General features: G+C 52.2%; 1 protein-coding gene across 1 annotated transcript in view; it reads left to right on the forward strand.

Annotated features, from left to right (window-relative positions):
• Foxk1 (forkhead box K1) overlaps positions 1-12,958 on the forward strand; it is a 51,566-nt gene that overhangs the window by 17,235 nt on the left and 21,373 nt on the right. The window lies entirely within an intron of this gene.

Here is a 12,958-nt window from a genome sequence, read left to right on the forward strand (position 1 = left end):
AGACTGTGCCCTGGTGACATTGACAGACTGAGTGGCTGCTGTGTCCTCATACCAAGTGTCCAGACTAGTCCACACAGGGTCCTACACGCTGTAGCCCTGCTCTCCTCCTCGCGCTCTGATGGAACGGACACCAGGGTCAGATCGTGTGTATCCCAGTCAGACCTGCCTGCCCCATCTTTTGGGTTTGGGTCCCTGACCTTGTCCCAGGACTTGCCTAGCTCATACCTCTTGAGCACTCAGCCTGTGGGGTGCCTCTGTGCTGGGCTGAATAGAGTATTTTCGGAGAGTGGAACTTCAGCTGGGATTTTGACCACCAGCAGGAGTTGGTAATGAGGGGAGCCAGGGCCCCCCAGACATGGTGGGATGATCAGAGGGGACAAGAGCCCCAGTGAGGGGGCCTCATCAGCCTTCAGGAGAGATGTGTGAGTCTACGTGGGCCACACTGTGGAGGCCTTGCAGGCGCAGAGATCTGGGAGGGCATGGCAGTGGAAAGGACTCCTAACTGGGATCCCCCAGACCTGAAGGATGCCTGGGATATCTGATGGGGACAGGTTAGTGACATGCTGGCTGAATGAAGTCCGTGGCTCTGAAGCCACAACAAGAACCTGTTTCTGCAGGACCACTGGCTTCCAGCACAGGGTAAGGGGGCCAGAGTCCTAAGCCCCTGGGCTTCCATGGGTGCATTCCAGGGACTGGACCTCCCATGCCAAGGGAAGAAAGTGCATATGATTCCAGGTGCCTGGGAGACATAGGTGGGTTTGATTCATCTTAGACTTGGGAACAGAGCAGAGCTGGGAATTGTTTTCATTGTCTATGGCAAAGCAAGAAGCTTGAGTATTGAAACCAGACCCATGTTGGGAAAGCCCTAGGTGGGGGGATGATGTCCCACAAATTCAGGATGTCAGGTAGACAACTGGATGTCCCTCCAGAGCTTAGGGAACATTTTAGCCACAGTTCTTGGAATTTTGTGGCCATATAAAAACAGAAATGGAGTCTCAGCCTTCTGGGAGCTTCACAGGGTGCTTGGAACTAGGGGATATCACATGGTATTCAGCCCACAAGGGACATGGTCCCCATCACTGTAGCTTCAGGAAAAGCAAACATGGTAGGAAAAAGCCTGTGTGTGGCTGGAAAGTTACCTGCTTCCTGCTTCATGAAATACTCAAGACTCCTGCAATTTCCAGCTGGCTTCAGGCTCAGCTGATAGCAGCACTTGGCGCCTTTCACGGGCAGGATCACTGAGCCATTGTCCCTGTTTCAGAAATGGAGAGGCCAAGAAGCAGGCAGCCAAGGGTGCCGGCAGCTCCCTACTCCTCCGTCAGTCGGGATGGAGCCTGCCACTGGCTTTCCCAGACCAGTCTCTGAGGGTGGCCTGTGTGCCTCCGGCTGAGCTGAGGAAGGCAGAGCCACCCCTGCCCTGGCTGAACAGTGACAAGGTTTGTGTCATCACTAGCAAAATCAGACTGCATGTCGCTACTGAGAAAATGTCGCTGTGCCGTGGCTGTCCTTGGCCTTGCAGAGATGGCAGGTGGCCACCATCTTCTAAGAGACAGGAGACTGGACCCTGGGTCTGTCCAGTATATGGGTGTGTAGAGTCTAATAGGATTCTGTGGGCTGCAGCTGCTGACCCTGGCACTGTCAGAGCCTCACAGAAGGGGACGGAGTAGCTGGATACAGTGGTGCCTGCCTGTAATCTCAGCACCCCGGGAGGCTGAGGCCAGGGGGATGAGTTTGAGCCCAGCCTGAGCAATTTAGTTAGTGAAAGAAACTGTGTTTAAGAATAAAAACAGAAAGGGCTGTGAATGTAGCTCAGTGCAAATGCCCTGGGTTCAATTCCCATTGCTGAAAAAAAAAAAAAAAGAAGAGTGCGTCCTTGCCAGGCAGCCTCTCTGAGGGCGCTGGAGAAGACAGAAGAGGGGAGGACAGAGCTGCTCCTGGCCTTCCTGCTGGTGTGGGACCTGAGAATGGGGATGCTGCACATGCAGAATGTGGACTGCATCTAACAGAGCGTCAGGTTGCCCTCCATGTGGCTATTGTCGCCTGGGTGGCCCAGGCAGCTGTCTTGCTCCTTGAAGTACCTTGGGGAAAACAGGCTGGCAGCTGTCTCTTCCTCTCTGCAGTGCCTTGGGGCTCCCTGAGCCGAAGGAGCTATCAGCCCAACACATGTAACTCTTCTGAGATGATTGCTTTGTGTTGTTTAAGTGCCATTGAGATTCATGACCGGTGTCACTAAGCAGTTTAAAGCAAGACTGCCCCTCATCGGAGGCTGCTCTACAGCAGGGGTGTGGTGGGGTGGCACAAGGCTGGATAAGGTGACCAGGCAGAGGTGAAGCCATTTCTGGGAGTGGTGACAGTGGCACCTGGGGCCTCGGGATGGCCTCTCTGTTTCCTGTCCATGGCCTCTGGACACCAATCATACCGCGCACATGAGAAGTCATCTGTCCCCCACGTCAGCTATTGCCACGGCCTCCCAAGTGGGCTTTCATCGTTGTTAGTGTTATGGTAAGATATCCATAAAATGTACCGTTTCCAGGCACACAGTTCAGGAGCCTGGTGCAGCCATGGCCACTGTACACTCTGAGCTTCTCTCCATAGACTGGAGTTCTGCACAGACTCCACTTCCTGCTCCGCCCCGCCAGATCCTCTCACCTCCTCTTTGCCCACCTTTCCTTTTCACAGGGCAGCCGGCCCCAGCCTACAAATCCATTTACGTTTTGTGCAGCCCTGAGGATTGAACCCAGGACCCTTACAGGGTCTCCGTAAGTCCCTGCAGTTACCCAGGCTGGGCTAGAATTTGGGATTGTTCCTCCTCAGCCTCCCAGACTGCTGGTGTCACAAGTGTGCACCACCCAGCCCCTGCTCTTCTGTCTTTTACTTTTTTAAAAAAGTCCATGGCAAGGACTTTCCCAAAACTGCTTATTTGTATTGTTTACAAGTGCTGGAGACTGGGATCCTGGCAGGTAAAGGACTAAAAGCATACCTCTCAGGTGACAGGGAGATGAAAGTGCCTGGCCCCCAACCCCACCTGACTGTGATTCCTGGTCTCAAGAAGCCTGTCTGCCTCTCGGCACAGTGGAGCCCTGGCGTCCACTTCAGTGCATTTTGCAGTTCTCTCGGAGTCATCTTCCTAGTGGAAGACATCAGAGACCAGCACACACCCCATCTAAGGCGGATGCGGAGCTTGTTAGAGCTAGGGGTCCTTCCTCCCCAGGGAGTATTGGGACCTGGACCCCAGAGGCCAGTGATCCACCTCTCCTCACAGCCTGACTGTTGGGTTTGGTGTCCTAGACTCTTTTTTTTGTTTGTCCCCTTTCTGGATGAGGGCTTTGCGTGGGCTCTGGTCTGCTCCCACCATGGTTAAATGCTGTAACACAAGTCTCTCAGCTGCTAACTGAAATTTATTGACCTCTCTGTGTAAAAATGAAAGCTGAAACCCACAGGTTCCTGCCTCTCCACATGGGGAATCCAGGGCACAGATATGGAGTTGATAGAGTTGGGGGGGCAAGCTTGGGGAGGTCAGGACCCCTCCCATCACTGTGAGGTTGTGCCCCTGGCTTGCGTGAGGCCCCTTGGTGCTTGGGCATAGACACTAGGTCGGGGGAAATCTGGGCTATGCTGTGCTGAGCAGTGCATGGGTGAAACCATGTCTGGCTCAGTTTTTATTTCAGAGAAAGCTGTGCTGATGAATAGGCCACCAGGGATAAATTGGTGGGACTGAGGATGCGATTTACATAACAATTAAACCAGTTTAGTGTATCCTGGAACATGCTGAAACCTGGCTTCTCCCTGGGCAGATATTCAGGGTTATTAATGTGTTTTATGACCCAATTCCCCCAAGTGGGTAATTTCTCCCTCGTACCGTTAAAGTCTATTTAGACACAGGTGTCTGAAGTAGCAGAGGTGGCTGGAGAGCCTTCTGCAGATTGTGCAGTATGCTGCTTGCCTGCCTTAGTGTCCCTGGTTGAAGAGTAACATCCTGTTCTTTTTTGCAGTACTGGGAATTGAACTTGAGGCCTTCAACTGAGCTGCACCCCTAGTCTTTTATTATTTTTTATTTTGAGACAAGGTCTTAATAAGTTCCTGTTGCCCAAGCTAGATTCCAACGTGGGATTTTCCTGCCTCAACCTCCCAGAGTGGTGGGATTAGAAGTGTGGGCCACCACACCTGGCTCCGTTCTGATATATGTGCTTGGGACTAGGGCTTGCCCCTAAATCTGTTTCTCACATTTTTTAGTCCACTTCCCAGCCAGACCTATGGGCTTCCAGGAGTGAGTGAACTGTGCCCCTGAAGGGCCAGGCTTAAACCATATAAAAGGCTTTTTTCCAATTCTGATTGATAGGCTGCTCTGTTTCATTTGGGGTTTCATCTGGGCTGGTGCAGAGGTCTCTAAGGCAGTCCCTGTGGCTTTGTAAACAGCTCTGGCCTTCAGCTGCTCTCAGCTCCACTCCCATGGATGACAGGCTCCCATAGGAGGCTGAGGCAGGAGGATCCCAAGTTCAAGTACAGCCTGGGTAACTTCACAACTTACCAAGACCCTATAAAAAAAAAAACTCAAAAGGGAGGAGGGGTTGGGAGATGTAGCTCAGTGCTCGTAAAGGCACTGGGTTCAATTCCTAGTACTGCCTAGAAAGGTGGGGGGATGATACTGACTCGCCTCATCAAAATCCAGCTTCTATGTTCAATGTGAATTTTATATGTAGAACAGCACAGTTAACCATGTTAATATTCTGGTATAATAAAATACAGCAGTTTGTCAAGATAAAACCTGCAACTTCCATGTGACTGGGGAGGAGTTCTCTCAGCAACTCAGGGGTGCTGGCAATGCCCTTGGGTCCCCGACCCGGCAGTGGCAGTGTTCCTGCTGCTTCTCCTGGGGGCATCTGGCGGGAGCAAGAAGGGCAGCGGGCAAGAGAGGGTGATGGACTGCAGAAGCCTTCAAGGCTGCCCCGCCTCCTTGCCCCTCTGCCCAGTCCTGCCTGTCACACCTGCCCCATGCGCTCTCCCCAGGGAGGCCCAACCTCCTCTGTTGATCGGCTTCTGCAGCTTGATGACCAGCCCTATCTTCTGTGTGAACTTGTCTCCATCTCTGTCCTTGGCCTGTCCAGGGCCTGACCCTTCAGTGCTTCCTAAGTGTTTGTTGGTGACTGGGAGGCTCACAGCACACAGGCCACTTCTGAGCAGGTCATGCTGCTCTCGCCACCCTGTGCACATGGTCCTGATCTGCAGCACCCACGGCTCAGGCGTGGGCTTCACACAGGCTCCTCTGGCCTAGCAGAGGTTCAGAATTGTGAACACTTGTTGCCACAGTACTGTGTAATTTGCCGGTTGAAAAAACTCAAACTGCCAATTATGCCATTGGTTTGAACATGTGCATGGTGAAATCCTGCAGTGCACTTTTTATTCTTTTAATTGTATTGCCAAACAAGATGTATCTAAGAAAATTCCGTTTCTCTGTGTCTGTATGTGAGGAGTCAGAAGTTTGTTTGGAGTTTCTGTGGAGTCTGTCCTTTGCTGTTTTGATGATTTTGGACAATCAGCTGCTGTTTTGATGATTTTGGACAATCAGCATCTCTCCCCCAAGCCTCAATTTCCTCATCTGAGAACCAAGCAGATGGCCGCTTCCTTTATGAGATGAAGAGAGCCACAGAAAGTGCCCAGAATGTGACTCCCTTCTTGGGATCCATAGGCTTCCCTGGCTGCTGGATTTAATACTCATGTGCTGACATCAGATGTCATGGCTCCAGTCCATGTTTTCATGAGTAGAGTACTAGGACCCAGGCCTGGTAACACATGACTGTCATCCCAGGCAGGACAATCATAAGTTGGAGCCCCGCCTGAGTAACTTAGTTATTTAGTGAGACCTTGTCTGAAAAATAATAATGAAAAAAAGCCTGGGGATGTAGCTCGGTGCAGAGTCCCTGGGTTTAATTCCCACTACCACAAAAAGAAAAAAAGGAGCTGCATACTGGCAGTGTACGTAGGGAACTGTTTTATACTTGAAGTTTTTTGTTTGTTTTGTTGTTTGGTGGGGTTATTGGGGATTGAACTCTGGACTTTGCACTTGCGAGGCAGGGGGCAGCACCGCTGAGCTAAATCCCTGGTTCTATACTTGCAGTTTTAAATAAATCGCCTTGGACTTCAGAGGAACTCTCAGAACCAGGGTCTCCATTTTGTGCAGGAGGTCTCGGTTCCCTCTGGAAGGGGCTCTGCACCAGCCACGGTGCTCTTCATGGACACCACCCAGAGGGAGGCACTGTGTGTTTCTGCTTCCATTTGGTCAGCATTCTCCCTTTCCCTGGGACTGTAGTCCTGTCCCTGTCCTGACCTGCGTGGCCCTGTGTTGGTAGAGCTGGCACTGCTCAGTGCTCCCTCCTGTCACCTTCCCAGCGTGGCTGTTGTGCAGTCAGGTCAGCCTGTGCAAACCCAGTGGTCAGAGCCGTGTGGGACACTGGAACTTCTGGAGACCCAGCAGGTGATGAGCATTAGCAGCTGGACTGCCCCTCATTAGCAGGCTCCCTGCCTGGTCCCCACGTCCAGCGCGCACCCGAGTGAGTGTAGGGACAGTGTTGGGTCCTGTTTTGTTATCTGCCATCAAGGAGCGAATGAGCCAATGTGCCCGCCTCCCGGGGCAGGGAAGGGACTCCAACTTGGGGACCGTGCTGATCACTGGAGAAATCGGATAGCTACCCTCTGGCTCTTGGATTTGCTTCTGTGGTCTAGAAAGAGGCCTTTACTGTGTGGGTTTGAAAACAGGAGCAGTGTGGCCTTTGCTTCCCAGCTTGGGTTTGCTGTCCTCTTGCTTTTGCTGATGTGCTCCCTCAGGGAGGGGACACTTGTTCTGTCTATGCTTCTGAGTGTGTTCAGGTTCATTTATGATTAAACATTGCTTGGACAGCCAGGATTATTCACACGGCGGGGCCTGTGCAGATGAAGTGTGGGGGATGGGAGGGGGCTTCTCTCTGTTCAGGTATTTTCCAGCAGAGAAGACATTTAATTTTAAATTGTTCTCCCAGCTGGGTGACTTCTGCCAAACTTCAAACAGTTTTGTTCTTAAAATAAAAACCAGTTTGGTTGGTGTGCCTATAATCACAGCACTTTGGGAGGCTGAGACAGGAGGCACACAATCTGGGCACAGCCCGGGCAATTTAGCAATACCCTTTCTCAAAATAAAAAAGGGCTGGGGTGTAGATCAATGCACAGACCTTCAGTTCAGCCCTCTATATATAGTACATGGCCAGGAAGAGGCTGATAGCCAGGGCTCCTGATGGCATGGCCTCCTAGAACTCATAGCAAGTAGCTTTGGTTCAGGCAATTTATACAGGTGACTTGTAGTCTAAAACATAGTTCTCTTCCTGCCCTACTAGTTTTCACGGTCTGTTGTGAAGTCATTCATTGACTAAGTTCATAACTCTTGGCAGCCCATTGTATAATCCTAGAATAGCAAACAGTGATTTTTGTATAATTATTTCAGCACCCCCAGCTTGGGGCATTGAGGGAAGAGGCAGAGAATTAGGGCTGCTGCTTCCACTCATCCTGGGACAGCCATGAGAGGCCAGCACTCCAAAGAGGGGGCTGCATGGCCACTGTCTTTCCTTCTGGCCCCTGCTCACCTGTGAGGAGGTTCTGACATCTGTTTTAGAGCGGGGAGAAGAACTTGCTGTGTGACCACAGACCATGTCCCCTTCATGAGATAGTGCAGGGTAGGAGCTCCATCTTTGCCCCCTGTCCTCGTCGTGGTTTGGAGAGCAAGGGCCAAACGAGAGTTAGAGGCAAGGCCCAGCACTCCTGCCCTCCTCCCTAAAGAAGGGCTGACTGTGTATCCTTACTGGTGTTTTTACAAGGCCCATCTCAGGCACAGTGACTGGTGTTTGCAGAGTTGGTGACACATCCCTGCAGTGCAAAAACAAAGGTGCCTGGGAAGAGCTGCTCTCCCACTTTCTCCCTCAGGCAGTCAGGTCTGGCCCAGGAAGGTGTAAAATCCAGTCCTTTTTCAACCCTTGGTGCCATGACTGGCACTGGGCCCTGTGCCTGCAGGAGCGAGTGTGATGGGGGTGCCCATGCGGCATTGTGCTGGGACCATCACCTGTGTCCTCATGTCCCTAATGCAGGACAAAATCCACACCAGGCGCAGATTCTGCATAGACCTAGAGGGCATCCTCTCTGCTCAGACAAGGCAGAATGCAAACTGTGACCCGAAGTATGGTGAATGTTTAGTCATTACAGTAAGACACATGGCAATTAATCCTCCTCACTGTGCTCTCCCACCCTTCCAAGCCGTTGTTCTTGCTGCTTCCTGAAGCAGCCCTGGAAGTCCTTTTTCATGTCTTTATGGCATCTGGTAAAAATACAGTGAATGCTGCTGCTGAGTGCCATCCAACAACAGAAAGGCGGGCTCATAAAAACATGATGCTGTGTCCTCATCCACCTTGTTCACTGGATCTGGCACTGTGTGAACTCTGGCTCTTCCGCAAAGTCAAAATGACTGTGAAAGTGAAATGTTTTCAGTTGATTCAAGACAGTGAAGCAGTGGGGACGGCACAACTAAAGTCATTCAGGAAATAGTACTTGCCAAGCATGGTGGTGCACATCTAATCTCTGCACTCAGAGGCTGAGGCAGGGGGATCGCCTTGAGTTCAAGGCCAGTCTGGGATGTACAGTGAGTTCAAAGCCAGCCTGAACTACCTGACTCAAAGGGGGAGGGGGCAGGGATTTAGCTCACTGCGCTGTTCCTGCCTGGCAAGAGAAAGGTCCTGAGTTGGATCCCCGATACCCCAAAAAAAAGGGCAGAGGACTTGCAGTACTGCTTCAGAAAATAGCAAGGACAATGGGATAAGTATGTTCAAAGCCAGAGGGGGAATTTTGAGAAGGACTCATGGTAATGTATCTATTACTGTAATACATTCTTTAAAAATGTAAACATTCACCATAAGTTTTGGTCAGGCCTTGCACAGGCAGAGTGAGTGTGGATGGAAATGGCATGTGTGTTCCTTCCTTTCCAAGCATGACCTCAGTTGCTGGCCATGTATTGATGTCAGTGGGACCGGGCCTGAGTGTCCTGGGCTCAGGGGAGGGCCGAATGGGAGCATCTGCACACCCTTCCAAAGGATGGGCCAGGCTGCAGCCTTGTCCAGGTGCCATAGAGGTGAGAGCCCTGGTCCCGTCTGCAGTCTGCTTCTGACCTGAGCAGAGCAAGTTGTGAGGGAGGGAAGGTGTGTTTTGAAATTCCTTGCTGTTACGAAATATGAAACAGTGCAAGGTCTCATTGCTGTCCCCTTTGTCCCTCATTGTGACCAATCTGCAGGAATTGGATCTTGCTGTCACACCTGGCATTGTAGCTCAAGGGCCAGAAACACAGGATGTGGTGTGACTCTGCACAGCATTTAGAGAGGGCTCCCCAGGGCAGGAAGCCCCAGTGGCGCATTGGAGCACAGGGTGCCAGTAAAGCCCCATCCCATCTGTCTCTTCCAAGGGGGCAGGAGGGAGGGGTGGGCATCTCCATGTGAGCCCAATGTATGTCCACTGGGAGAAGAAGGGGCACTGCCTGAACAGGGCTGGGGCTCAGGGCCTGTTCCTCAGGCACATGGGGCAAGTACCCACTGGCCTTGAAGAGGAACCAGGGTCCCCACCTTGGACCCTGGGCAGTGGCTTCCCCAGGAGCAACCCAGATGTGACGGATTCTCATTTTATGAACTATTTTAGGTAGATTGCTTGATTTTCCTTTTCCTTATAGAAATGAAAACCAGCCGTCAGACTGTGCCTCATGTCACGGTGCACACCTGTCTGGCAGGACGGCTGGCTGCGCCCTGCATCCGCCTCTGTCCCCAGGTATCTCGGCCTCCTCTGGAAGGCCCTTCACTCACTGTGCACTCTGACCATGTCCCGACTGGCGTGAGTGCTGTGTGCATGCTCGCCCCTGTTCCCTGTGGAATAAGGGAGTTTGTACAGAGATGTAGGCCACACCTGTGGGTAGTGCTGTCTCGCCCAAGCTGCGGGTTCATGGTGTCTGATGATCCGCTCTCCTGTAGGGCAGCAGAGTAGTTAGCATTCCTTCTGATAGGTATCCATGGGCACTGTTCTGTGTGTTCCCTTCTTCCACGCCATGCTGAGTTTTGAGATGTAGAACATGGCGGCTCCCCTCCTGAATCAAGCCTGTTGTGGGCCTGTGATCATGGTGCTGTTTCTAGGCTCAGTGGGTTTTCTTTGTGTGCAGTATGGTGGGGTGGAACCCAGGTCCTCACATGTGCTGGGCAAGTACTGTTCTCCTGAGCTGCGTCGACACCCCTCCCACTGGGATTGACCCAGGGCCTTAGTATTGAGCTGTGTCTCCAGAGCTACAAGGTCTTACTAAGTTGCCCAGGCTGGCTTCAAATTTGTGACACTCCTGCCTCAGCCTGCTGAGTTTTGGGGATTATAGGTGTGCATTGCCATGCTCAACTTCAGGCACACATTTTATTGTGAAATCATTGGATTCACAGGAAGTTGTAAATGTGCTTCAGAGAGCTCCTTGTCTGTGTTACCCCCTTTTCTCCGGGACCCAGGACAGTGACCCTGAGCTGTGTGCAGTGTTCTGTCGACTGACCAAGTGTGAGAGCCTGGGAGGGACCACCTCAGCCAGGGCAGAGAGCCACCCACTGTGAAGGGCGTCACAACTACTTCAGCCCTGACCTAATCCTGGGCATCCCAGGCAACCCCTCCCCATGGTGGTGAGGTTATCTGGAGACTGTGCTGGGGGTGGAGTCACACTACCTTTCCTAGGTCAGCACAGCCCCGCTGCCAGGGCTGGAGGGTGAAAAGTGTTTCCTTTTCATGGCTAAGAAGCATGTCACCGGGGACGCAGCATCTCACCTGTTAGACTTCACAGCTCCAGTTCTGACGAGTCGCATGTGAAGCTGCTGTGAGCAGTCACATGCAGGCCTCCCTTCCCCAGGATAAATGCTCCGGTGTGTCACTTCCTCGCCAGAGCCTCGGTATACATTTCATTTCATTTTGTTTTGTTTTGTATTTTGGTACTGGGGATCAAACTAGGGACCTTGCACTTGCCGGGAAGGTGGCGGAACCACTGAGCTAAATCCCCAGCCCCTACATTACATTTTTAAAGAAATTGCAGAGACCGTGGGATTTAACCCTCTCCACCAATGTGTCAGAGATGCAGAGTCCCACTCCTCGCTGGCATTTGGTATTGTGGCTGTTGTCTCAGCAAGGGGTATTGGGGGCCATTTTGTCACCCACTGAGGGGCTTCAGTGTGAAACAGTCTCCAGGCAAGGAAACACCAGGCCCTCCTGCTCTTGAGGGCAGCTCACAGAGTAGGAAAGGAAGGTGGGCTGAGTTTGTTTTAAATATGATAAATCTCCACAGAAGGACAAGACTGTCCCTAGGAGGGACAGCCTGCGCCCCTCCACCTCCCCATGTTGCCACTCTTCTGCTGGGGGGCCCTGGGTGCTGGTCCAGGTCTCCACAAGGGTCTTCCTTTCTCCCATCCTCATAGTAAGTTGGGGAGGGTCACTTCCTGCCCTCTCCTTGACCTCAGGAGCATCCTCAAGAGTCAGGCTTGGCTTTCTCCCAGGTCCATTGGGCAGCTAGGTATGCCTGTTGGCACCTGGCCATGGATCTGCCCAGGTTCTCTGAGGTTCTGCGGATGCTCCAGAACCAGCTTCAAGTACAGACTCCCAGGCCTCCATGTTTGGCCGAATACCAGTCACCTGGATTTCCTGGCCTCTGAATGAACCCTCCGAAGTTATCACAGCCCCCTCCCCGCAAGTACTGTAGGAGTTTCCCCTCGCACCCATCGGAATTTTCCTGGAGAGGGCTGGGTGGCGTCTAGGGGGCTGTGCACCAAGGCATGTGCTCCTAATCTCAAGTCTGTCCTCCCTGTACAATGGCCGTCCACTTCCTCCTGAGCAGGAAGTGATGTCATTTTGTCGGTGGCTTGGCCTCAAACAGCTGGTGGTCTGGCCAGGAGCAGTGATAGGTAGGTAACTGCCTTCAGAGGCCCTGGCCCTCCACCTCCAGGCTGCTCGGAGTAGCCCTCTGTGCACCCTCCCCATGTGACTTGTGCATGTGGCCCTCCTGCACTGCTGCTCGGCACTACACTTGGTGCCCATAGCCACCTGGGCTCATTTGAGGTGTTCTGGCAGTACATGATATTTAATAGAATATGTTTTAGGTTAAAAACAATCTGAGGTTGTCATAGTTCTTTGTTTTAGAGTTTTATTTGTAAAAGCATCATGCAGAGCTGTTTCCTGGAGTTCTCTGTTTGCGTAGTGTCCCCACAATGGCAGAGCCTCTGGCATCTAAGTGTCCCCCTGCCCTGCTGCAGACCTCCAAGGAAGAGCTTCCCAGGAAGCCCTCAGCCACACATGGGTTCCTGCTGGTGCTCTGACTGCCGACCACATGCTGGAGACCTGACTGGTCATTCCTCTCTTGTCTGCCATGTGCCCTCTGAAGCCAGACCCCACCAGCCCTGGGCCAGGTTGATGCTTCCCTGAGGTCAAAAGGCATGCAGCGTCTGGGAGAGCTGGGTACAACTGTGTGCAGCTGTAGTCCCAGTACTCTGGGAAGCTGAGGCAGGAGGATCAAAGTGAGTCCAGCCTGGGCTACTTGGTGACTCAGTGAGACCCTGTCTCAAAATTTAAGAAAATTTTAAGGTCTGGGGATATATCTTTGTACAGAGACCCAGAATTCAGTCCTGATACTAAAAAGAAAGATATCTCCAGTGAGGGCCTCACGCCCAAATGCAAGCCTTACACGGAGAGGTATGAGTGGTAGAGGCTGAACACACCCCTGAGGAGCCCTGTGTGTCCTGTATCCTGGCTCATTCTCCTGCTCCTCCTGGCAGGGGCTTGGAGAACTCTGGTACAGGAGGCTGCCCTGATCACATCACCCGTGAGTGTGCCACCATCCCCTCAGGAAACATGGTGTTTTCCTGAATGCTTAGTCCACCTGCAAATATTATCTAGA

The sequence above is a fragment of the Fukomys damarensis genome, unplaced genomic scaffold, assembly GCF_012274545.1.
Source record: "Fukomys damarensis isolate Sample0158 unplaced genomic scaffold, DMR_v1.0_HiC HiC_scaffold_17, whole genome shotgun sequence".
In the NCBI taxonomy this organism is placed as follows: Eukaryota; Metazoa; Chordata; class Mammalia; order Rodentia; family Bathyergidae; genus Fukomys; species Fukomys damarensis.